The sequence below is a fragment of the Heterodontus francisci genome, unplaced genomic scaffold, assembly GCF_036365525.1.
Source record: "Heterodontus francisci isolate sHetFra1 unplaced genomic scaffold, sHetFra1.hap1 HAP1_SCAFFOLD_1042, whole genome shotgun sequence".
In the NCBI taxonomy this organism is placed as follows: domain Eukaryota; kingdom Metazoa; phylum Chordata; class Chondrichthyes; order Heterodontiformes; family Heterodontidae; genus Heterodontus; species Heterodontus francisci.
Window position 1 is genome coordinate 78177 of NW_027140859.1, and position 26210 is coordinate 104386.

Below are 26210 nucleotides of genomic sequence, written 5' to 3' on the forward strand. Positions count from 1 at the left end.
CCCTGTATCAATCCCAAACTAGACCCACTTCCCCGCTCTCTCCCCATAGCCCTGTATCAATCCCAAACTAGTCCCACTTCCCCGCTCTCTCCCCATAGCCCTGTATCAGTCCGCAAACTAATCCCACTGCCCCGCTCTCTCCCCATAGCCCTGTATCAATCCCAAACTAGTCCCACTTCCCCGCTCTCTCCCCATAGCCCTGTATCAATCCCAAACTACTCCCTCTGCCCCGCGCTCTCCCCATAACCCTGTATCCCTCCCCGAATTAATCGCAATGCCCCACTCCCTCCCCATAGCCCTGTATCAATCCCAAACTAATCCCACTGCCCCACTTTCTCCCCATAAACCTGTATCCCTCCCCGAATTAATCGCAATGCCCCACTCTCTCCCCATAGCCCTGTATCAATCCCAAAATAATCACACAGCCCCGCTCTCTCCCCATAGCCCTATATCAATCCCAAACTAATCCCACTGCCCCGCTCGATCCCCATAGCCCTGTATCAATCCCAAACTAATCCCACTGCCCCGCTCTATACCCATAGCCCTGTATCAATCCCAAACTAATCCCACTGCCCCGCTCTATACCCATAGCCCTGTATCAATCCCAAACTAATCCCACTGCCCCGCTCTATACCCATAGCCCTGTATCAATCCCAAACTAATCCCACTGCCCTGCTCTCTCTCCATAGCCCTGTATCAATCCCAAACTAATCCCACTGCCCCGCTCTCTACCCATAGCCCTGTATCAATCCCCAAAATAATCCCACTACCCCGGTCTCTCCCCAAAGCCCTGTATCATTCCCAAACAAATCCCACTGCCCCACTCTCTCCCCATAGCCCAGTATCAATCCCAAACTATTCCCACTGCTCCTACGCTCACTCCCCATAGCCCAGTATCAATCCCAAACTAATCCCACTGCCATGCTGTCACCCCATAGCCCTGTATCAGACCCAAACTAGTCCCACTGACCCGCTCTCACCCCATAGCCCTGTATCAATCCCCAAACTAATCCGACTGTCCCGTTCTCTTCGCATAGCCCTGTGTCAATCCCAAACTAATCCCACTGCCCCACAGCCTCCCCATAGCCCCGTATCAAACCCCAAACTAATCCAAATGCCCCGTTTTCTCCCCATAGCCCTGTATCAATCCCCAAACTAATCCGACTGTCCCGTTCTCTTCGCATAGTCCTGTATCAATCCCAAACTAATCCCACTGCCCCACAGCCTCCCCATAGCCTCGTATCAAACCCCAAACTAATCCCACGGCCTCACACACTCCCCATAGCCCTGTATCAATGCCAAAACTAATCACACTGCCCTCCTGCCTCCTCAGCCCTGTATCAATCCCCAAACTTATCCCACTGCCCTCCTCCCTCCTCAGCCCTGTATCAATCCCGAACTAATTCCACTGCCCCGCTCGCTCCCCACAGCCCTGTATCAATCCCAAATTAATCCCACTGCCCCACTCTCTCCCCAGAGCCCTGGATCAATCCTAAAATAATCCCACTGCCCCGCACGCCCCCCATAGCCCTGTATCAATCCCCAAACTAATCCCACTGCCCCGCTCTCTCCCCATAGCCCTGTATCAATCCCCAAACTAATCCCACTGACCCGCTCTCTCCCCATAGCCCTGTATCAATCTCCAAACTAATCCCACTGCCCCGCTCTCTCCCCATAGCCCTTTATCAATCCCCAAACTAATCCCACTGCCCTGCTCTCTCCCCATACCCCTGTATCAATCCCCAAACTAATCCCACTGCCCCACTCACTCCCCATAGCCCTGTATCAATCCCCAAACTAATCCCACTGCCCCACTCACTCCCCATAACCCTGTATCAATCCCCAAACTAATCCCACTGCCCCGCTCTCTCCCCATAGCCCTGTATCAATCCCCAAACTAATCCCACTGCCCCACTCACTCACGATAACCCTGTATCAATCCCCAAACTAATCCCACTGCCCCTCTCTCTCCATAGCCCTGTATCAATCCCAAACTAATCCCACTGTCCTACCTCCTCCCCTTAACCCTGCATCAATCCCCAAACTAATCCCACTACCACGCTCTCTCCCCATAGCCCTGTATCAATCCCAAAATAATCCCACTGCCTCGCTCTCTCCCCAAAGCCCTGTAGCAATCCCAAAATAATCCCACTGCCCCGCTCTGTCCCCATAGCCCTGTATCAATCCCGAAACTAATCCGACTGCGCCGTGCTCTCCCCATCGCCCTGTATCAATCCCAAACTAATGCACTTCCCCTCTCTTTCCCCATTGCCCTATATCAATCCCGAAACTAATCCGACTGCGCCGTGCTCTCCCCATCGCCCTGTATCAATCCCAAAATAATCCCACTGCCCCGCTCTGTCCCCATAGCCCTGTATCAATCCCGAAACTTATCCGACTGCCCCACTCTCTCCCCATAGCCCTGTATCAATCCCAAACTAGTCCCACTTCCCCGCTCTCTCCCCATAGCCCTGTATCAGTCCCCAAACTAATCCCACTGCCCCGCACTCTCCCCATAGCCCTGTATCAATCCCAAACTAATCCCACTGCCCCGCTCTCTCCCCATAGCCCTGTATCAATCCCAAACTAATCCCACTGCCCCTCTCTCTCCCCATACCCTGTATCAATCCCAAACTAATCCCAATACCCCGCTTTCTCCCCATAACCCTGTATCCATCCCCGAATTAATCGCAATGCCACGCTCTCTCCACATAGCCCTGTATCAATCCCAAATTTATCCCACTGCCCGCGCTCTCCCCATAGCCCTGTATCAATCCCAAAATAATCCCACTGCCCCGCTCTCTCCCCATAGCCCTGTATCAATCCCAAAGTAATCCCAATACCCTGCTTTCTCCCCAAAACCCTGTATCCATCCCCGAATTAATCGCAATGCCCCGCGCTCTCCCCATAGCCCTGTATCAATCCCAAAATAATCCCACTGCCCCGCTCTCTCCCCATAGCCCTGTATCAATCCCAAACTAATCCCACTGCCCCGCTCTCTCCCCATAGCCCTGTATCAATCCCAAAATAACCCCACTGCCCCGCTCTCTCCCCATAGCCCTTTATCAATCCCAAACTAATCCCACTTCCCCTCTCTGTCCCCATCGCCCTATATCAAACCACAAAATAATCCCACTGCCCCACTCTCTCCCCATAGCCCTTTATCAATCCCAAACTAATCCCACTGCCCTGCCCTCTCCCCATAGCCCTGTATCAATCCCAAACTAATCCCACTGCCCCGCTCTCTCCCCATAGCCCTGTATCAATCCCAAACTAATCCCACTGCCCCGCTCTCTCCCCATAGCCCTGTATCAAGCCCCAAACTAATCCCACTGCCCCGCTCTCTCCCCATAGCCCTGTATCAATGCCCAAACTAATCCCACTGCCCTCCTGCCTCCTCAGCCCAGTATCAATGCCCAAACTAATCCCACTGCCTTCCTCCCTCCTCAGCCCTGTATCAATCCCAAATTAATCCCACTGCCCCACTCTCTCCCCAGAGCCCTGGATCAATCCTAAAATAATCCCACTGCCCCGCACTCCCCCCATAGCCCTGTATCAATCCCCAAACTAATCCCACTGCCCCGCTCCTCCCCATAGCCCTGTATCAATCCCCAAACTAATCCCACTGCCCCGCTCCTCCCCATAGCCCTGTATCAATCCCAAACTAATCCCACTGCCCCGCTCTCTCCCCATAGCCCTGTATCAATCCCAAAATAATCCTACTGCCCCTCTCTCTCCCCATAGCCCTGTATCAATCCCCAAACTAATCCCACTGCCCCGCTCCTCCCCATAGCCCTGTATCAATCCCAAACTAATCCCACTGCCCCGCTCTCTCCCCATAGCCCTGTATCAATCCCAAAATAATCCTACTGCCCCTCTCTCTCCCCATAGCCCTATATCAATCCACAAACTAATCCCACTGCCCCGCTCTCTCCCCATTGCCCTGTATCATTCCCCAAACTAATCCCACTGCCCCGCTCTATCCCCATAGCTTTGCATCAATCCCCGAACTAAACCCACTGCGCCGCTCTCTCCCCATAGCCCTGTATCAATCCCAAACTAGTCCCACTGCCCCGCTCTCACCCCATAGCCCTGTATCAACACCGAAACTAATCCCACTGCCCCGCTCTCTCACCATAGCCCTGTATCAATCCCAAACTAATCCCACTGAACCGCTCTCTCCCCATAGCCCTGTATCAACACCGAAACTAATCCCACTGCCCCGCTCTCACCCCATAGCCCTGTATCAATCCCAAAATAATCCCACTGCCCCGCACTCCCCCCATAGCCCTGTATCAATCCCCAAACTAATCCCACTGCCCCGCTCTCTCCCCATAGCCCTGTATCAATCCCCAAACTAATCCCACTGCCCCGCTCTCACCCCATAGCCCTGAATCCCCAAACTAATCCCACTGCACCGCTCTCTCCCCATGGCTCTTTATCAATCCCCAAACTAATCCCACTTCCCCGCCCACTCCACATAGCCCTGTATCAATCCCCAAATTAATCCCACTGCCCCGCTCTCTCCCCATAGCTCTGTATCAAACCCCAAACTAATCCCACTGCCCCGCTCTCTCCCCATAGCTCTGTATTAATCCCAAACTAATCCCACTGCCCCGCTCTCCCCCCATAGTCCTGTATCAATCCCCAAACTAATCCCACTGCCACGCTCTCTCCCCATCGCCCTGTATCAATCCCCAAACTAATCCCACTGCCCCGCTCTATCCCCATAGCTCTGTATCAATCCCCGAACTAAACCCACTGCGCCGCTCTCTCCCCATAGCCCTGTATTAATCCCAAACTAATCCCACTGCCCCGCTCTCCCCCCATAGTCCTGTATCAATCCCCAAACTAATCCCACTGCCACGCTCTCTCCCCAGAGCCCTGTATCAATCCACAAACTAATCCCACTGCCCCGCTCTCCCCCCATAGCCCTGTATCAATCCCCAAACTAATCCCACTGCCCCGCTCTCCCCCCATAGCCCTGTATCAATCCACAAACTAATCCCACTGCCCCGCTCTCTCCCCAGAGCCCTGTATCAATCCCAAAATAATCCCACTGCCCCTCTCTCTCCCCATAGCCCTATATCAATCCACAAACTAATCCCACTGCCCCGCGCTCTCCCCATAGCCCTGTATCAATCCCAAAATAATCCCACTGCCCCGCTCTCTCCCCATAGCCCTGTATCAATCCCAAACTAATCCCACTGCCCCGCTCTCACCCCATAGCCCTGTATCAATCCCAAAATAATCCCACTGCCCCGCACTCCCCCCATAGCCCTGTATCAATCCCCAAACTAATCCCACTGCCCCGCTCTCTCCCCAAAGCCCTGTAGCAATCCCAAAATAATCCCACTGCCCCGCTCTGTCCCCATAGCCCTGTATCAATCCCGAAACTAATCCGACTGCGCCGTGCTCTCCCCATCGCCCTGTATCAATCCCAAACTAATGCACTTCCCCTCTCTTTCCCCATTGCCCTATATCAATCCCGAAACTAATCCGACTGCGCCGTGCTCTCCCCATCGCCCTGTATCAATCCCAAAATAATCCCACTGCCCCGCTCTGTCCCCATAGCCCTGTATCAATCCCGAAACTTATCCGACTGCCCCACTCTCTCCCCATAGCCCTGTATCAATCCCAAACTAGTCCCACTTCCCCGCTCTCTCCCCATAGCCCTGTATCAGTCCCCAAACTAATCCCACTGCCCCGCACTCTCCCCATAGCCCTGTATCAATCCCAAACTAATCCCACTGCCCCGCTCTCTCCCCATAGCCCTGTATCAATCCCAAACTAATCCCACTGCCCCTCTCTCTCCCCATACCCTGTATCAATCCCAAACTAATCCCAATACCCCGCTTTCTCCCCATAACCCTGTATCCATCCCCGAATTAATCGCAATGCCACGCTCTCTCCACATAGCCCTGTATCAATCCCAAATTTATCCCACTGCCCGCGCTCTCCCCATAGCCCTGTATCAATCCCAAAATAATCCCACTGCCCCGCTCTCTCCCCATAGCCCTGTATCAATCCCAAAGTAATCCCAATACCCTGCTTTCTCCCCAAAACCCTGTATCCATCCCCGAATTAATCGCAATGCCCCGCGCTCTCCCCATAGCCCTGTATCAATCCCAAAATAATCCCACTGCCCCGCTCTCTCCCCATAGCCCTGTATCAATCCCAAACTAATCCCACTGCCCCGCTCTCTCCCCATAGCCCTGTATCAATCCCAAAATAACCCCACTGCCCCGCTCTCTCCCCATAGCCCTTTATCAATCCCAAACTAATCCCACTTCCCCTCTCTGTCCCCATCGCCCTATATCAAACCACAAAATAATCCCACTGCCCCACTCTCTCCCCATAGCCCTTTATCAATCCCAAACTAATCCCACTGCCCTGCCCTCTCCCCATAGCCCTGTATCAATCCCAAACTAATCCCACTGCCCCGCTCTCTCCCCATAGCCCTGTATCAATCCCAAAATAATCCTACTGCCCCTCTCTCTCCCCATAGCCCTATATCAATCCACAAACTAATCCCACTGCCCCGCTCTCTCCCCATTGCCCTGTATCATTCCCCAAACTAATCCCACTGCCCCGCTCTATCCCCATAGCTTTGCATCAATCCCCGAACTAAACCCACTGCGCCGCTCTCTCCCCATAGCCCTGTATCAATCCCAAACTAGTCCCACTGCCCCGCTCTCACCCCATAGCCCTGTATCAACACCGAAACTAATCCCACTGCCCCGCTCTCTCACCATAGCCCTGTATCAATCCCAAACTAATCCCACTGAACCGCTCTCTCCCCATAGCCCTGTATCAACACCGAAACTAATCCCACTGCCCCGCTCTCACCCCATAGCCCTGTATCAATCCCAAAATAATCCCACTGCCCCGCACTCCCCCCATAGCCCTGTATCAATCCCCAAACTAATCCCACTGCCCCGCTCTCTCCCCATAGCCCTGTATCAATCCCCAAACTAATCCCACTGCCCCGCTCTCACCCCATAGCCCTGAATCCCCAAACTAATCCCACTGCACCGCTCTCTCCCCATGGCTCTTTATCAATCCCCAAACTAATCCCACTTCCCCGCCCACTCCACATAGCCCTGTATCAATCCCCAAATTAATCCCACTGCCCCGCTCTCTCCCCATAGCTCTGTATCAAACCCCAAACTAATCCCACTGCCCCGCTCTCTCCCCATAGCTCTGTATTAATCCCAAACTAATCCCACTGCCCCGCTCTCCCCCCATAGTCCTGTATCAATCCCCAAACTAATCCCACTGCCACGCTCTCTCCCCATCGCCCTGTATCAATCCCCAAACTAATCCCACTGCCCCGCTCTATCCCCATAGCTCTGTATCAATCCCCGAACTAAACCCACTGCGCCGCTCTCTCCCCATAGCCCTGTATTAATCCCAAACTAATCCCACTGCCCCGCTCTCCCCCCATAGTCCTGTATCAATCCCCAAACTAATCCCACTGCCACGCTCTCTCCCCAGAGCCCTGTATCAATCCACAAACTAATCCCACTGCCCCGCTCTCCCCCCATAGCCCTGTATCAATCCCCAAACTAATCCCACTGCCCCGCTCTCCCCCCATAGCCCTGTATCAATCCACAAACTAATCCCACTGCCCCGCTCTCTCCCCAGAGCCCTGTATCAATCCCAAAATAATCCCACTGCCCCTCTCTCTCCCCATAGCCCTATATCAATCCACAAACTAATCCCACTGCCCCGCGCTCTCCCCATAGCCCTGTATCAATCCCAAAATAATCCCACTGCCCCGCTCTCTCCCCATAGCCCTGTATCAATCCCAAACTAATCCCACTGCCCCGCTCTCTCCCCATAGCCCTGTATCAATCCCAAAATAACCCCACTGCCCCGCTCTCTCCCCATAGCCCTTTATCAATCCCAAACTAATCCCACTTCCCCTCTCTGTCCCCATCGCCCTATATCAAACCACAAAATAATCCCACTGCCCCACTCTCTCCCCATAGCCCTTTATCAATCCCAAACTAATCCCACTGCCCTGCCCTCTCCCCATAGCCCTGTATCAATCCCAAACTAATCCCACTGCCCCGCTCTCTCCCCATAGCCCTGTATCAATCCCAAACTAATCCCACTGCCCCGCTCTCTCCCCATAGCCCTGTATCAAGCCCCAAACTAATCCCACTGCCCCGCTCTCTCCCCATAGCCCTGTATCAATGCCCAAACTAATCCCACTGCCCTCCTGCCTCCTCAGCCCAGTATCAATGCCCAAACTAATCCCACTGCCTTCCTCCCTCCTCAGCCCTGTATCAATCCCAAATTAATCCCACTGCCCCACTCTCTCCCCAGAGCCCTGGATCAATCCTAAAATAATCCCACTGCCCCGCACTCCCCCCATAGCCCTGTATCAATCCCCAAACTAATCCCACTGCCCCGCTCCTCCCCATAGCCCTGTATCAATCCCCAAACTAATCCCACTGCCCCGCTCCTCCCCATAGCCCTGTATCAATCCCAAACTAATCCCACTGCCCCGCTCTCTCCCCATAGCCCTGTATCAATCCCAAAATAATCCTACTGCCCCTCTCTCTCCCCATAGCCCTGTATCAATCCCCAAACTAATCCCACTGCCCCGCTCCTCCCCATAGCCCTGTATCAATCCCAAACTAATCCCACTGCCCCGCTCTCTCCCCATAGCCCTGTATCAATCCCAAAATAATCCTACTGCCCCTCTCTCTCCCCATAGCCCTATATCAATCCACAAACTAATCCCACTGCCCCGCTCTCTCCCCATTGCCCTGTATCATTCCCCAAACTAATCCCACTGCCCCGCTCTATCCCCATAGCTTTGCATCAATCCCCGAACTAAACCCACTGCGCCGCTCTCTCCCCATAGCCCTGTATCAATCCCAAACTAGTCCCACTGCCCCGCTCTCACCCCATAGCCCTGTATCAACACCGAAACTAATCCCACTGCCCCGCTCTCTCACCATAGCCCTGTATCAATCCCAAACTAATCCCACTGAACCGCTCTCTCCCCATAGCCCTGTATCAACACCGAAACTAATCCCACTGCCCCGCTCTCACCCCATAGCCCTGTATCAATCCCAAAATAATCCCACTGCCCCGCACTCCCCCCATAGCCCTGTATCAATCCCCAAACTAATCCCACTGCCCCGCTCTCACCCCATAGCCCTGAATCCCCAAACTAATCCCACTGCAACGCTCCTCCCCATAGCCCTGTATCAATCCCAAAATAATCCCACTGCCACGCTCTCTCCCCATAGCTCTGTATCAATCCCCAAACTAATCCCACTGCCCCGCTCTCTCCCAATGGCTCTTTATCAATCCCCAAACTAATCCCACTTCCCCGCCCACTCCACATAGCCCTGTATCAATCCCCAAATTAATCCCACTGCCCCGCTCTCTCCCCATAGCTCTGTATCAAACCCCAAACTAATCCCACTGCCCCGCTCTCTCCCCATAGCTCTGTATTAATCCCAAACTAATCCCACTGCCCCGCTCTCCCCCCATAGTCCTGTATCAATCCCCAAACTAATCCCACTGCCACGCTCTCTCCCCATCGCCCTGTATCAATCCCCAAACTAATCGCACTGCCCCGCTCTATCCCCATAGCTCTGTATCAATCCCCGAACTAAACCCACTGCGCCGCTCTCTCCCCATAGCCCTGTATTAATCCCAAACTAATCCCACTGCCCCGCTCACCCCCCATAGTCCTGTATCAATCCACAAACTAATCCCACTGCCACGCTCTCTCCCCATAGCCCTGTATCAATCCCAAACTAATCCCACTGAACCGCTCTCTCCCCATAGCCCTGTATCAAAACCGAAACTAATCCCACTGCCCTGCTCTCTCCCCATAGCTCTGTATCAATCCCAAACTCGTCCCACTGCCCCGCTCTCTCCCCATAGCCCTGTATCAATCCCAAACTAATCCCACTGCCCCGTTCTCTTCGCATAGCCCTGTATCAATCCCAAACTAATCCCACTGAACCGCTCTCTCCCCATAGCCCTGTATCAAAACCGAAACTAATCCCACTGCCCTGCTCTCTCCCCATAGCTCTGTATCAATCCCAAACTCGTCCCACTGCCCCGCTCTCTCCCCATAGCCCTGTATCAAACCCCAAACTAATCCCACTGCCTCACACTCTCCCCATAGCCCTGTATCAATGCCCAAACTAATCCCACTGCCTTCCTCCCTCCTCAGCCTGTATCAATGCCAAATTAATCCCACTGCCCCACTCTCTCCCCAGAGCCCTGGATCAATCCTAAAATAATCACACTACCCCGCACTCCCCCCATAGCCCTGTATCAATCCCCAAACTAATCCCACTGCCCCGCTCTCCCCCCATAGCCCTGTATCAATCCCCAAACTAATCCCACTGCCCCGCTCTCTCCCCAGAGCCCTGTATCAATCCACAAACTAATCCCACTGCCCCGCTCTCCCCCCATAGCCCTGTATCAATCCCCAAACTAATCCCACTGCCCCGCTCTCCCCCCATAGCCCTGTATCAATCCACAAACTAATCCCACTGCCCCGCTCTCTCCCCAGAGCCCTGTATCAATCCCAAAATAATCCCACTGCCCCTCTCTCTCCCCATAGCCCTATATCAATCCACAAACTAATCCCACTGCCCCGCTCTCTCCCCATTGCCCTGTATCATTCCCCAAACTAATCCCACTGCCCCGCTCTATCCCCATAGCCCTGTATCAATCCCAAACTAGTCCCACTGCCCCGCTCTCACCCCATAGCCCTGTATCAACACCGAAACTAATCCCACTGCCCCGCTCTCACCCCATAGCCCTGTATCAATCCCAAAATAATCCCACTGCCCCGCTCTCTCCCCATACCCTGGATCAATCCCAAAGTAATCCCACTGCCCCGCACTCCCCCCATCGCCCTGTATCAATCCCCAAACTAATCCCACTGCCCCGCTCTCATCCCATAGCCCTGTATCAATTCCCAAACTAATCCCACTGCAACGCTCCTCCCCATAGCCCTGTATCGATTCCAAACTAATCCCACTGCCCCGCTCTCTCCCCATAGCCCTGTATCAATCCCCAAACTAATCCCACTGCCCCGCTCTCTCCCCATAGCCCTGTATCAATCCCCAAACTAATCCCCCTGCCCCACTCTCTCCCCATAGCTCTGTATCAAACCCCAAACTAATCCCACTGCCCCGCTCTCTCCCCATAGCTCTGTATCAAGCCCCAAACTAATCCCACTGCCCCGTTTTCTCCCCATAGCCCTGGATCAATCCCCAAACTAATCCCACAGACCCATCCTCTCCCCATAGCCCTGTATCAATCCCCAAACTAATCCCACTGCCCCGTTTTCTCCCCATAGCTCTGTATCAATCCCAAACTAATCCCACTGACCCACAATCTCCCCATAGCCCTGTATCAGTCCCCAAACTAATCCCACGGTCCCACTCTCTCCCCATAGCCCTGTATCAATCCCCAAACGAATGCCACTGCCCCGTTTTCTCCCCATAGCTCTGTATCAATCCCAAACTAATCCCACTGACCCACAATCTCCCCATAGCCCTGTATCAGTCCCCAAACTAATCCCACGGTCCCACTCTCTCCCCATAGCCCTGTATCAATCCCCAAACTAATCCGACTGCCCCGCTCTCTCCCCATAGCCTTGTATCAATCCCAAACTAATCCCACTGCCCCGTTCTGTTCGCATAGCCCTGTATCAAACCCCAAACTAATCCCACTGCCTCACACTCTCCCCATAGCCCTGTATCAATGCCCAAACTAATCCCACTGCCCTCCTGCCTCCTCAGCCATGTATCAATGCCCAAACTAATCCCACTGCCTTCCTCCCTCCTCAGCCTGTATCAATCCCAAATTAATCCCACTGCCCCACTCTCTCCCCAGAGCCCTGTATCAATCCCAAAATAATCCCACTGCCCCTCTCTCTCCCCATAGCCCTGTATCAATCCCAAACTAATCCCACTGCCCCGCTCTATCCCCATAGCTCTGCATCAATCCCCGAACTAATCCCACTGCCCCGCTCTCACCCCATAGCCCTGTATCAACACCGAAACTAATCCCACTGCCCCGCTCTCTCCCCATAGCCCTGTATCAACAACGAAACTAATCCTACTGCCCCGCTCTCACCCCATAGCCCTGTATCAATCCCAAAATAATCCCACTGCCCCGCTCTCTCCCCATAGCCCTGCATCAATCCCAAACTAATCCCACTGCCCCGCACTCCCCCCATAGCCCTGTATCAATCCCCAAACTAATCCCACTGCCCCGCTCTCACCCCATAGCCCTGTATCAATCCCCAAACTAATCCCACTGCAACGCACCTCCCCATAGCCCTGTATCGATCCCCAAACTAATCCCACTGCCCCGCTCCTCCCCATAGCTCTGTATCAATCCCCAAACTAATCCCACTGCCCCGCTCTCTCCCCATAGCTCTGTATCAATCCCCAAACTAATCCCACTTCCCCGCCCACTCCACATAGCCCTGTATCAATCCCCAAACTAATCCCACTGCCCCGCTCTCTCCCCATAGCTCTGTATCAAACCCCAAACTAATCCCACTGCCCCGCTCTCCCCATAGCCCTGTATCAGTCCCAAACTAATCCCACTGTCCCAATCTCTCCCCATAGCCCTGAATCAATCCCCAAACTAATCCCACTGCCCCGGCTTCTCCCTATAGCCCTGTATCAATCCCCAAACTAATGCCACTGCCCCGTTTTCTCCCCATAGCCCTGGATCAATCCCCAAACTAATCCCACTGTCCCGCTATCTCCCCATAGCCCTGTATCAATCCCCAAACTAATGCCACTGCCCCGTTTTCTTCCCATAGCTCTGTATCAATCCCAAACTAATCCCACTGACCCACAATCTCCCCATAGCCCTGTATCAGTCCCCAAACTAATCCCACGGTCCCACTCTCTCCCCATAGCCCTGTATCAATCCCCAAACTAATCCGACTGCCTCACACTCTCCCCATAGCCCTGTATCAATCCCCAAACTAATGCCACTGCCCCGTTTTCTCCCCATAGCCCTGTATCAATCCCAAAATAATCCCACTGCCCCGCTCTCTCCCCATAGCCCTGTATCAATCCCAAAATAATCCCACTGCCCCGCTCTCTCCCCATAGCCCTATATCAATCCACAAACTAATCCCACTGCCCCGCTCTCTCCCCATTGCCCTGTATCAATCCCCAAACTAATCCCACTGCCCCGCTCTCACCCCATAGCTCTGCATCAATCCCCGATCTAAACCCACTGCGCCGCTCTCTCCCCATAGCCCTGTATCAATCCCAAACTGGTCCCACTGCCCCGCTCTCACCCCATAGCCCTGTATCAACACCGAAACTAATCCCACTGCCCCGCTCTCTCCCCATAGCCCTGTATCAATCCCAAACTAATCCCACTGAACCGCTCTCTCCCCATAGCCCTGTATCAACACCGAAACTAATCCCACTGCCCCGCTCTCACCCCATAGCCCTGTATCAATCCCAAAATAATCCCACTGCCCCGCTCTCTCCCCATAGCCCTGTATCAATCCCAAACTAATCCCACTGCCCCGCACTCCCCCCATAGCCCTGTATCAATCCCCAAACTAATCCCACTGCCCCGCTCTCACCCCATAGCCCTGTATCAATCCCCAAACTAATCCCACTGCAACGCTCCTCCCCATAGCCCTGTATCGATCCCCAAACTAATCCCACTGCCCCGCTCTCTCCCCATAGCCCTGTATCAATCCCAAAATAATCCCACTGCCACGCTCTCTCCCCATAGCTCTGTATCAATCCCCAAACTAATCCCACTGCCCCGCTCTCTCCCCATAGCTCTGTATCAATCCCCAAACTAATCCCACTTTCCCGCCCACTCCACATAGCCCTGTATCAATCCCCAAACTAATCCCACTGCCCCGCTCTCTCCCCATAGCTCTGTATCAAACCCCAAACTAATCCCACTGCCCCGCTCTCTCCCCATAGCTCTGTATCAAGCCCCAAACTAATCCCACTGCCCCGCTCTCCCCATAGCCCTGTATCAGTCCCAAACTAATCCCACTGTCCCAATCACTCCCCATAACCCTGTATCAATCCCCAAACTAATGCCACTGCCCCGTTTTCTCCCCATAGCCCTGGATCAATCCCCAAACTAATCCCACAGACCCATCCTCTCCCCATAGACCTGTATCAATCCCAAATTAATCCCACTGTCCCGCTATCTCCCCATAGCCCTGTATCAATCCCCAAACTAATCCCACTGCTCCGTTTTCTCCCCATAGCTCTGTATCAATCCCAAACTAATCCCACTGACCCACAATCTCCCCATAGCCCTGTATCAGTCCCCAAACTAATCCCACGGTCCCACTCTCTCCCCATAGCCCTGTATCAATCCCCAAACTAATCCGACTGCCCCGCTCTCCCCCCATAGACCTGTATCAATCCCCTAACTAATCCCACTGACCCAATCTCCCCACAGACCTGTATCAATCCCCAAACTAATCCCACTGTCCTGCTCTCTCCCCATAGCCCTGTATCAGTCCCAAACTAATACCACTGACCCACCCGCCCCATAGTCCTGTATCAGTCCCAAACTAATCCCACTGTCCCAATCTCTCCCCATAGCCCTGAATCAATCCCCAATCTAATCCCACTGCCCCGGCTTCTCCCTATAGCCCTGTAACAATCCCAAACTAATACCACTGCCCGCTCTCTCCCCATAATCCTGTATCAATCCCCAAACTAATCCCACTGCGCCGTGCTCTCCCCATAACCCTGTATCAATCCCCAAATTAATCCCACTGTCCCACTGTCTCCCCATAGCTGTGTTTCAATCCCCAAACTAATGCCACTGCCCCGTTTTCTCCCCATACCCCTGGATCAATCCCCAAACTAATCCCACTGAACCGCTCTCTCCCCATAGCCCTGTATCAACACCGAAACTAATCCCACTGCCCCGCTCTCACCCCATAGCCCTGTATCAATCCCAAAATAATCCCACTGCCCCGCTCTCACCCCATAGCCCTGTATCAATCCCCAAACTAATCCCACTGCAACGCTCCTCCCCATAGCCCTGTATCGATCCCCAAACTAATCCCACTGCCCCGCTCCTCCCCATAGCCCTGTATCAATCCCAAAATAATCCCACTGCCCCGCTCTCTCCCCATAGCTCTGTATCAATCCCCAAACTAATCCCACTTCCCCGCCCACTCCACATAGCCCTGTATCAATCCCCAAACTAATCCCACTGCCCCGCTCTCTCCCCATAGCTCTGTATCAAACCCCAAACTAATCCCACTGCCCCGCTCTCTCCCCATAGCTCTGTATCAAGCCCCAAACTAATCCCACTGCCCCGCTCTCCCCATAGCCCTGTATCAGTCCCAAACTAATCCCACTGTCCCAATCACTCCCCATAACCCTGAATCAATCCCCAAACTAATCCCACTGCCCCGGCTTCTCCCTATAGCCCTGTATCAATCCCCAAACTAATGCCACTGCCCCGTTTTCTCCCCATAGCCCTGGATCAATCCCCAAACTAATCCCACAGACCCATCCTCTCCCCATAGACCTGTATCAATCCCAAATTAATCCCACTGTCCCGCTATCTCCCCATAGCCCTGTATCAATCCCCAAACTAATCCCACTGCCCCGTTTTCTCCCCATAGCTCTGTATCAATCCCAAACTAATCCCACTGACCCACAATCTCCCCATAGCCCTGTATCAGTCCCCAAACTAATCCCACGGTCCCACTCTCTCCCCATAGCCCTGTATCAATCCCCAAACTAATGCCACTGCCCCGTTTTCTCCCCATAGCTCTGTATCAATCCCAAATTAATCCCACTGTCCCACTGTCTCCCCATAGCTGTGTTTCAATCCCCAAACTAATGCCACAACCCCGTTTTCTCCCCATACCCCTGGATCAATCCCCAAACGAATCCCACTGACCCACTCTCTCCCCATAGCCCTGTATCAATCCCCAAACTAATGCCACTGCCCCGTTTTCTCCCCATAGCTCTGTATCAATCCCCAAATTAATCCCACTGCCCCACTCTTTCCCCATAGCCCTGTATCAATCCCAAACTAATCCCACTGTCCCACTGTCTCCGCATAGCTCTGTATCAATCCCAAATTAATCCCACTGTCTCCCCATAGCCCTGTCTTAATCCCCAAACTAATCCCACTGCCCCACTCTTTCCCGATAGCCCTGTATCAATCCCAAACTAATCCCACTGTCCCACTGTCTCCCCATAGCTCTGTATCAATCCCAAATTAATCCCACTGTCTCCCCATAGCCTTGTATCAATCCCACATTAATCCCACTGCCCCACTCTTTCCCCATAGCCTTGTATCAATCCCAAACTAATCCCACTGTCCCACTGTCTCCCCATAGCTCTGTTTCAATCCCAAATTAATCACACTGTCTCCCCATAGCGTTGTGTCAACCCCAAACTAATCCCACTGCCCCACTCTCTCCCCATAGCCCTGTATCAATCCCGAAACTAATCCCACTGCCCCACTCTCTCCCCATAGCCCTGTATCAATCCCAAACTAATCCCACTGCCCCACTCTCTCCCCATAGCCCTGTATCAATCTCCAAACTAACCCCACCGCCCCGCTCCTCCCCATAGCCCTGTATCAATCCCAAACTAATCCCACTGCCCCACTCTCTCCCCATAGCCCTGTATCAATCTGTAAACTAATCCCACTGTCTCGCTCTCTCCCCATAGCCCTGTATCAATCCCCAAATTAATCCCACTGCCCCGCTCTCCCTATAGCTCTGTATCAATCCCCAAACTAATCCCACTGCCCCGCTCTCTCCCCATAGCCCTATATCAATCTCTAAACTAATCCCACTGTCCCGCTACCTCCCCATAGCCCTGTATCAATCCCCAAACTAATCCCACTGCCCCACTCTCTCCCCATAGCCCTGTATCAATCTCTAAACTAATCCCACTGTCTCGCTCTCACCCCATAGCCCTGTATCATTCCCCAAACTAATCCCACTGCCCCGCTCTCTTCCCATAGCCATGAATAAGTCCCCAAAGTAATCCCACTGCCCCGCTCTCTCCCCATAGGCCTGTATCAATCCCCAAACTAATCTCACTGCCCCGCTCTCTCCCCATAGCTCTGTATCAATCCCCAAACTAATCCCACTGCCCCGCCCACTCCACATAGCCCTGTATCAATCCCCAAACTAATGCCACTGCCCCGTTTTCTCCCCATAGCCCTGGATCAATCCCCAAACTAATCCCACAGACCCATCCTCTCCCCATAGACCTGTATCAATCCCAAATTAATCCCACTGTCCCGCTATCTCCCCATAGCCCTGTATCAATCCCCAAACTAATCCCACTGCCCCGCTCCTCCCCATAGCCCTGTATCAATCCCAAAATAATCCCACTGTCCCGCTCTCTCCCCATAGCTCTGTATCAATCCCCAAACTAATCCCACTTCCCCGCCCACTCCACATAGCCCTGTATCAATCCCCAAACTAATCCCACTGCCCCGCTCTCTCCCCATAGCTCTGTATCAAACCCCAAACTAATCCCACTGCCCCGCTCTCTCCCCATAGCTCTGTATCAAGCCCCAAACTAATCCCACTGCCCCGCTCTCCCCATAGCCCTGTATCAGTCCCAAACTAATCCCACTGTCCCAATCACTCCCCATAACCCTGAATCAATCCCCAAACTAATCCCACTGCCCCGGCTTCTCCCTATAGCCCTGTATCAATCCCCAAACTAATGCCACTGCCCCGTTTTCTCCCCATAGCCCTGGATCAATCCCCAAACTAATCCCACAGACCCATCCTCTCCCCATAGACCTGTATCAATCCCAAATTAATCCCACTGTCCCGCTATCTCCCCATAGCCCTGTATCAATCCCCAAACTAATCCCACTGCCCCGTTTTCTCCCCATAGCTCTGTATCAATCCCAAACTAATCCCACTGACCCACAATCTCCCCATAGCCCTGTATCAGTCCCCAAACTAATCCCACGGTCCCACTCTCTCCCCATAGCCCTGTATCAATCCCCAAACTAATGCCACTGCCCCGTTTTCTCCCCATAGCTCTGTATCAATCCCAAATTAATCCCACTGTCCCACTGTCTCCCCATAGCTGTGTTTCAATCCCCAAACTAATGCCACAACCCCGTTTTCTCCCCATACCCCTGGATCAATCCCCAAACGAATCCCACTGACCCACTCTCTCCCCATAGCCCTGTATCAATCCCCAAACTAATGCCACTGCCCCGTTTTCTCCCCATAGCTCTGTATCAATCCCCAAATTAATCCCACTGCCCCACTCTTTCCCCATAGCCCTGTATCAATCCCAAACTAATCCCACTGTCCCACTGTCTCCGCATAGCTCTGTATCAATCCCAAATTAATCCCACTGTCTCCCCATAGCCCTGTCTTAATCCCCAAACTAATCCCACTGCCCCACTCTTTCCCGATAGCCCTGTATCAATCCCAAACTAATCCCACTGTCCCACTGTCTCCCCATAGCTCTGTATCAATCCCAAATTAATCCCACTGTCTCCCCATAGCCTTGTATCAATCCCACATTAATCCCACTGCCCCACTCTTTCCCCATAGCCTTGTATCAATCCCAAACTAATCCCACTGTCCCACTGTCTCCCCATAGCTCTGTTTCAATCCCAAATTAATCACACTGTCTCCCCATAGCGTTGTGTCAACCCCAAACTAATCCCACTGCCCCACTCTCTCCCCATAGCCCTGTATCAATCCCGAAACTAATCCCACTGCCCCACTCTCTCCCCATAGCCCTGTATCAATCCCAAACTAATCCCACTGCCCCACTCTCTCCCCATAGCCCTGTATCAATCTCCAAACTAACCCCACCGCCCCGCTCCTCCCCATAGCCCTGTATCAATCCCAAACTAATCCCACTGCCCCACTCTCTCCCCATAGCCCTGTATCAATCTGTAAACTAATCCCACTGTCTCGCTCTCTCCCCATAGCCCTGTATCAATCCCCAAATTAATCCCACTGCCCCGCTCTCCCTATAGCTCTGTATCAATCCCCAAACTAATCCCACTGCCCCGCTCTCTCCCCATAGCCCTATATCAATCTCTAAACTAATCCCACTGTCCCGCTACCTCCCCATAGCCCTGTATCAATCCCCAAACTAATCCCACTGCCCCACTCTCTCCCCATAGCCCTGTATCAATCTCTAAACTAATCCCACTGTCTCGCTCTCACCCCATAGCCCTGTATCATTCCCCAAACTAATCCCACTGCCCCGCTCTCTTCCCATAGCCATGAATAAGTCCCCAAAGTAATCCCACTGCCCCGCTCTCTCCCCATAGGCCTGTATCAATCCCCAAACTAATCTCACTGCCCCGCTCTCTCCCCATAGCTCTGTATCAATCCCCAAACTAATCCCACTGCCCCGCCCACTCCACATAGCCCTGTATCAATCCCCAAACTAATCCCACTGCCACGCTCTCTCCCCATAGCTCTGTATCAATCCCGAAACTAATTCCACTGCTCCGCTCTCTCCCCATAGCTCTGTATCAATCCCCAAACTAATCCCACTTCCCCGCCCACTCCACATAGCCCTGTATCAATCCCCAAACTAATCCCACTGCCCCGCTCTCCCCATAGCCCTGTATCAGTCCCAAACTAATCCCACTGTCCCAATCTCTCCCCATAGCCCTGAATCAATCCCCAAACTAATCCCACTGCCCCGGCTTTTCCCTATAGCCCTGTATCAATCCCCAAACTAATGCCACTGCCCCGTTTTCTCCCCATAGCCCTGGATCAATCCCCAAACTAATCCCACAGACCCACCCTCTCCCCATAGCCCTGTATCAATCCCAAATTAATCCCACTGTCCCGCTATCTCCCCATAGCCCTGTATCAATCCCCAAACTAATCCCACTGTCCCACTCTCTCCCCATAGCCCTGTATCAATCCCCAAACTAATGCCACTGCCCCGTTTTCTCCCCATAGCTCTGTATCAGTCCCAAATTAATCCCACTGTCTCCCCAAAGCCCTATATCAATCTCCAAACTAATCCCACTGCCCCGCTCTCTCCCCATAGCCCTGTATCAATCTCTAAACTAATCCCACTGCCCCGCTCTCTCCCCATAGCCCTGTATCAATCTCTAAACTAATCCCACTGTCTCGCTCTCTCCCCATAGCCCTGTATCAGTCCCCAAACTAATCCCACTGCCCCACTCTCTCCCATTAGCCCTGTATCATTCCCATACTAATCCCACTGCCCCACTTTCTCCCCATAGCTGTGTATCAATCCCCAAACTAATGCCACTGCCCCGTTTTCTCCCCATAGCCCTGGATCAATCCACAAACTAATCCCACTGACCCACCCTCTCCCCATAGCCCTGTATCAATCCCCAAACTAATCCCACTGCTCCGCTCTCTCCCAATAGCCCTGTATCAATCCCCAAACTAATCCCACTGTCCCGCTCTCTCCTCATAGCCCTGTATCAATCCCCAAACTAATCCCACTGCCCTGTATCAAACCCCAAACTAATCCCACTGACCCACTCTCACTCCATAGCCCTGTATCAATCCCCAAACTAATCCCACTGCCCCGCTCTCTCCCCATCGCCCTGTATCAATCCCCAAACTAATCCCACTGCCCCACTTTCTCTCCATAGCACTGTATCAATCCCCAAACTAATCCCACTGCCCCGCTCTCTCCCCATAGCCCTGTATCAATCCCCAAACTAATCCTACTGACCCACCCTCTCCCCATAGCCCTGTATCAATCCCCAAAGTAATCCCACTGCCCCGCTCTCTCCCAATAGCCCTGTATCAATCCCCAAACTAATCCCACTGTCCCGCTCTCTCCCAATAGCCCTGTATCAATCCCCAAACTAATCCCACTGTCCCGCTCTCTCCCAATAGCCCTGTATCAAACCCCAAACTAATCCCACTGACCCATTCTCGCCCCATAGCCATGTATCAATCCCCAAACTATTCCCACTGCCCTGCTCTCTCCCTATAGCCCTGTATCAATCCCCAAACTAATCCCACTGCCCCACTTTCTCTCCATAGCACTGTATCAATCCCCAAACTAATCCCACTGCCCCGCTCTCTCCCCATAGCCCTGTATCAATCCCCAAACTAATCCCACTGACCCACCCTCTCCCCATAGCCCTGTATCAATCCCCAAAGTAATCCCACTGCCCCGCTCTCTCCCAATAGCCCTGTATCAATCCCCAAACTAATCCCACTGTCCCGCTCTCTCCCAATAGCCCTGTATCAATCCCCAAACTAATCCCACTGTCCCGCTCTCTCCCAATAGCCCTGTATCAAACCCCAAACTAATCCCACTGACCCACTCTCGCCCCATAGCCCTGTATCAATCCCCAAACTATTCCCACTGCCCTACTCTCTCCCTATAGCCCTGTATCAATCCCCAAACTAATCCCACTGCCACATTCTCTCCCCTGAGCCCTGTATCAATCCCCAAACTAATCCCACTGCCCCGCTCTCTCCCCATAGCCCTGTATCAATCCCCAAACTAATGCCACTCTTCAGCTCTCTCCCCATAGCCCTGTGTCAATTCCCAACCTAATCCTACTGCCCCGTTCTCTCCCCATAGCCTTGTATCAATCCCAAACTTATCTCAGTGCCCTGCTCTCTCCCCATAGCCACGTAGCAATCCAAAACTACACTGTCCACATCAAACACTCCCAGGACAGGTAAAGCACAGGGGTGAGATACAGAGTAAAGCTCCCTCTTCACTGTCCCCCATCAAACGGTCCCAGGGCAGGTACCGCACAGGGGTTAGATACAGAGTAAATCTCCCTCTACACTCTGAAGCTGAACTGATGTTTGTCCTGTCTGCACCCTTGTATGTTTCCCTCTGCCTCTATCCGCTGTTTAATATAAAATTACCTTGTACGTGTGGCTGGACTTCTGTAAGTTGCTCATAGCTGTGTATCAATCCCCAAACTAATGCCACTGCCCCGTTTTCTCCCCATAGCTCTGTATCAAACCCAGAATTAATCCCACTGACCCACTCTTTCCCCATAGCTCTGTATCAATCCCAAATTAATCCCACTGTCTCCCCATAGCCTTGTATCAATCCCAAATTAATCCCACTGTCTCCCCAAAGCCCTGTATCAATCTCCAAACTAACCCCACCGCCCCGCTCTCTTCCCATAGCCCTGTATCAATCTCCAAACTAATCCCACTGACCCACTCTCCCCACAGACCTGTATCAATCTCCAAACTAACCCCACTGCCCCGCTCACTCCCCATAGACCTGTATCAATCTCTAAACTAATCCCACTGTCTCGCTCTCTCCCCATAGCCCTGTATCAATCTCTAGACTAATCCCACTGTCTCGCTCTCTCCCCATAGCCCTGTATCAGTCCCCAAACTAATCCCACTGCCCCACTCTCTCCCATTAGCCCTGTATCAATCCCAAACTAATCCCACTGCCCCACTTTCTCCCCATAGCTGTGTATCAATCCCCAAACTAATGCCACTGCCCCGTTTTCTCCCCATAGCCCTGGATCAATCCCCAAACTAATCCCACTGACCCACCCTCTCCCCATAGCCCTGTATCAATCCCCAAACTAATCCCACTGCTCCGCTCTCTCCCAATAGCCCTGTATCAATCCCCAAACTAATCCCACTGTCCCGCTCTCTCCTAATAGCCCTGTATCAATCCCCAAACTAATCCCACTGCCCTGTATCAAACCCCAAACTAATCCCACTGACCCACTCTCACTCCATAGCCCTGTATCAATCCCCAAACTAATCCCACTGCCCCGCTCTCTCCCCATCGCCCTGTATCAATCCCCAAACTTATCCCACTGCCCCACTTTCTCCCCATAGCCCTGTATCAATCCCCAAACTAATCCCACTGACCCACCCTCTTCCCATAGCCCTGTATCAATCCCCAAAGTAATCCCACTGCCCCGCTCTCTCCCAATAGCCCTGTATCAATCCCCAAACTAATCCCAATGTCCCGCTCTCTCCCAATAGCCCTGTATCAATCCCCAAACTAATCCCACTGTCCTGTATCAAACCCCAAACTATTCCCACTGCCCTACTCTCTCCCTATAGCCCTGTATCAATCCCCAAACTAATCCCACTGCCACATTCTCTCCCCTGAGCCCTGTATCAATCCCCAAACTAATCCCACTGCCCCGCTCTCTCCCCATAGCCCTGTATCAATCCCCAAACTAATGCCACTCTTCAGCTCTCTCCCCATAGCCCTGTGTCAATTCCCAACCTAATCCTACTGCCCCGTTCTCTCCCCATAGCCTTGTATCAATCCCAAACTTATCTCAGTGCCCTGCTCTCTCCTCATAGCCACGTAGCAATCCAAAACTACACTGTCCACATCAAACACTCCCAGGACAGGTAAAGCACAGGGGTGAGATACAGAGTAAAGCTCCCTCTTCACTGTCCCCCATCAAACAGTCCCAGGGCAGGTACCGCACAGGGGTTAGATACAGAGTAAATCTCCCTCTACACTCTGAAGCTGAACTGATATTTGTCCTGTCTGCACCCTTGTATGTTTCCCTCTGCCTCTATCCGCTGTTTAATATAAAATTACCTTGTACGTGTGGCTGGACTTCTGTAAGTTGCTCATTTCGGGCACTGGGCCCCTATGGCAGAAGCCTCGTCGACGGATGAACTGAAATCGGGATGGAAGTTCCTCCTCGTCACTCACTCCCTGCTTCCTCTCTCGAAACTCTGTTTTTTTCAGGCTCTGGAAACCAAACAAAGCTGTCAGGGGTCATACCACCTTGCAGGACCGGCAAGTGGACGGCTGGCACAAGGAAGGTGAATGGTCGGCCCAGGCAGTAAGCCCTTGCTGTCAGCCGAGTGCGCCCCAGTCATTTAGGCCCAGAATGTCGGCCTAGCTTGGCCCTCACTCTCAGCTCGATCGGCCCTGCCTTTCGGACAAGCTGGGCACAGAATATCGGTCAAGTTTGGACCAGGCAGTCGGTCATGTTAGGCCCAGTCTTTTGGCCAAGGTAGACCCAGGCTGTTGCTCAAGTTGGGCCCAGGCTCTTGGCCAACATACACTGAGACTGTTAGCCTAGGTTGTTGGCCAAAGTAGGCCCAGGAACTTGGTCAAGTTGGGCCCAGGCTCTTGGCCTACATACACTGAGGCTGTTAGCCTCGGCATTTGGCCAAAGTAGGTCCAGGAACTTGTTCAAATTAGGCCCAGGCTCTTGGCCTATGTACACAGAGACAGTTAGCCTCGGCTTTTGGCCAACATAGGCCCAGGAACTTGGTCAGGTTGGGCCCAGGCTCTCGGCCTACATAAACCGAGAATATTGGCCAAAGATGTCAGCCCTGAGTAACTTTGTTTCTGTGAATCCTGCTGACTTAGGCCTCAGGGCCGTCTCACTTTCTCTTCTCTTGCTGGCCCTCTCTGTTGCTAACCCAGCTCCAGGGTCACATCCTCATCAGCTATTCCTGTTGCGTCCCCTCACCTCCTCCCTTGCTGCCTGTAGGCGGAACGTGCAGCCCTCCCTCCCTCTAGCCAACGCAGGCCATTTGGACATGGTCATAGCCTCTCCCCGATTCCGGAACCTTGGTGTTTCCTGCTCCATGTGTGACGGGGTTTTGGGGTCTCACTCCCGCATCGGCCGAGATCAGCATCGAGGGAGGGAGCCCAGGCTCGAGCCCCGCTCCCCAACTCTCCTTTCTTCCCATGCTTCTCTCTCTCTCTGTCTCTGTCTCTCTCTCTGTCTGTCTCTCTCTCTCTCTTTGTCTCTCTCTCTCTCTCTGTCTCTGTCTCTCTGTCTATATCTCTCTCTCTGTCTCGCTCTCTGTCCTCTCTCTTGGTCTCTCTCTCTCTCTCTCTCTGTCTCGCCCTCTCTCTCCCCCATCTGTCTTTCTCTCTCTATATATATATATATATATCTCTCTCTCTATATATATCTCTCTCTATATATATATATCTCTCTCTAGTTCTCTCCATCTCTTTATCTCTTTCTCTTCCTGTCTCTCTGTTTGTCTCTCTCTCTTTTCATCTCACTCTCTCTCTCTCTCTCTCTGTCTCTCTCTCTCTCTCTCTATGTCTCTCTCTCTATGTCTCTCTCTCTGTCTCTCTCTCTATGTCTCTGCCTCTCTCTCTCTCTCTCTCTCTCTGTCTCTCTCTCTCTCTCTGTCTCTCTTTGTCTCTCTCTCTGTCTCGCCCTCTCTCTCCCCCGTCTCTCTTTTTCTCTCTAAATATATCTCTCTCTAGTTCTCTCCATCTCTTTAACTCTCTCTCTTCCTGTCTCTCTGTTTGTCTCTCTCTCTTTTCATCTCACTCTCTCTCTCTCTCTCTCTGTCTCTCTCTCTATGTCTCTCTCTCTGTCTCTCTCTCTGTCTCTCTCTCTCTGTCTCTCTCTCTGTGTCTGTCTCTCTCTCTCTGTCTCTCTTTGTCTCTCTCTCTCTGTCTCTCTTTGTCTCTCTCTCTGTCTCTCTCTCTCTCTCTGTCTCTCTTTGTCTCTCTCTCTCTGTCTCTCTCTCTCTCTCTGTCTCTCTCTCTCTCTCTGTCTCGCCCTCTCTCTCCCCCGTCTCTCTTTCTCTCTATATATATATATCTCTCTCTAGTTCTCTCCATCTCTTTATCTCTCTCTCTTCCTGTCTCTCTGTTTGTCTCTCTCTCTTTTCATCTCACTCTCTCTCTCTCTCTCTTCCGCCCTCCCCCTCTCTCTGACTCACTCCGTCCACCCAATGACTCGACACAAATAGATTAGCTGGAGTACAGCTTGTATGGGTTGGGTCTGAGGGAGGGTTGGGGGGGGAAGGTGGTGGAAATTAGAGAGACTCACCCAGGCGGTGGGGTCAGGAGCTCCGGATCCTGGCGAGGCTCGGGGTCAGGTCGGTGGAGTGGGGGAGGGGGGGGGGGGGTGCGGGGAGAGGTGGGGAGGGGAGGCCTGAAGGAGGAAGCAGGAGGATAAATACTGGCAGCCGAACGGTTAAACCAACTCGAAAGTTTGGATCATGCCGAGAGAGATGCCAAGGAGCACGTGACGGACAAAGTCGCCAATGAGAGCAGAGCTCCCGGCGGGGGGGAGGGAAGCTTCCCGGAGACCATCAAGCTCTTAACCCCTTCCTCCCCGCAGCCTTCCACCCTGCGATTCAGGGGTTCAAAACCCCAGGCCCTTCCACTCTCCGAACTCCCAGCAACATGGGCCCTGGAGGTATTTGAACTGGGGCAATAAGAACCGCAGGAGCTGTAGGAGGTTACAGAGATAGGGCCCTC

The 26210-nt window shown here is 52.9% G+C and overlaps 1 pseudogene; it reads right to left on the minus strand.

The window, feature by feature from the left end:
* Positions 1 to 25755, minus strand: part of LOC137361275 (transcription factor MafK-like) — a 91456-nt pseudogene extending 65701 nt beyond the window's left edge.
* Between the last annotated feature and the right edge of the window lie 455 nt (positions 25756 to 26210).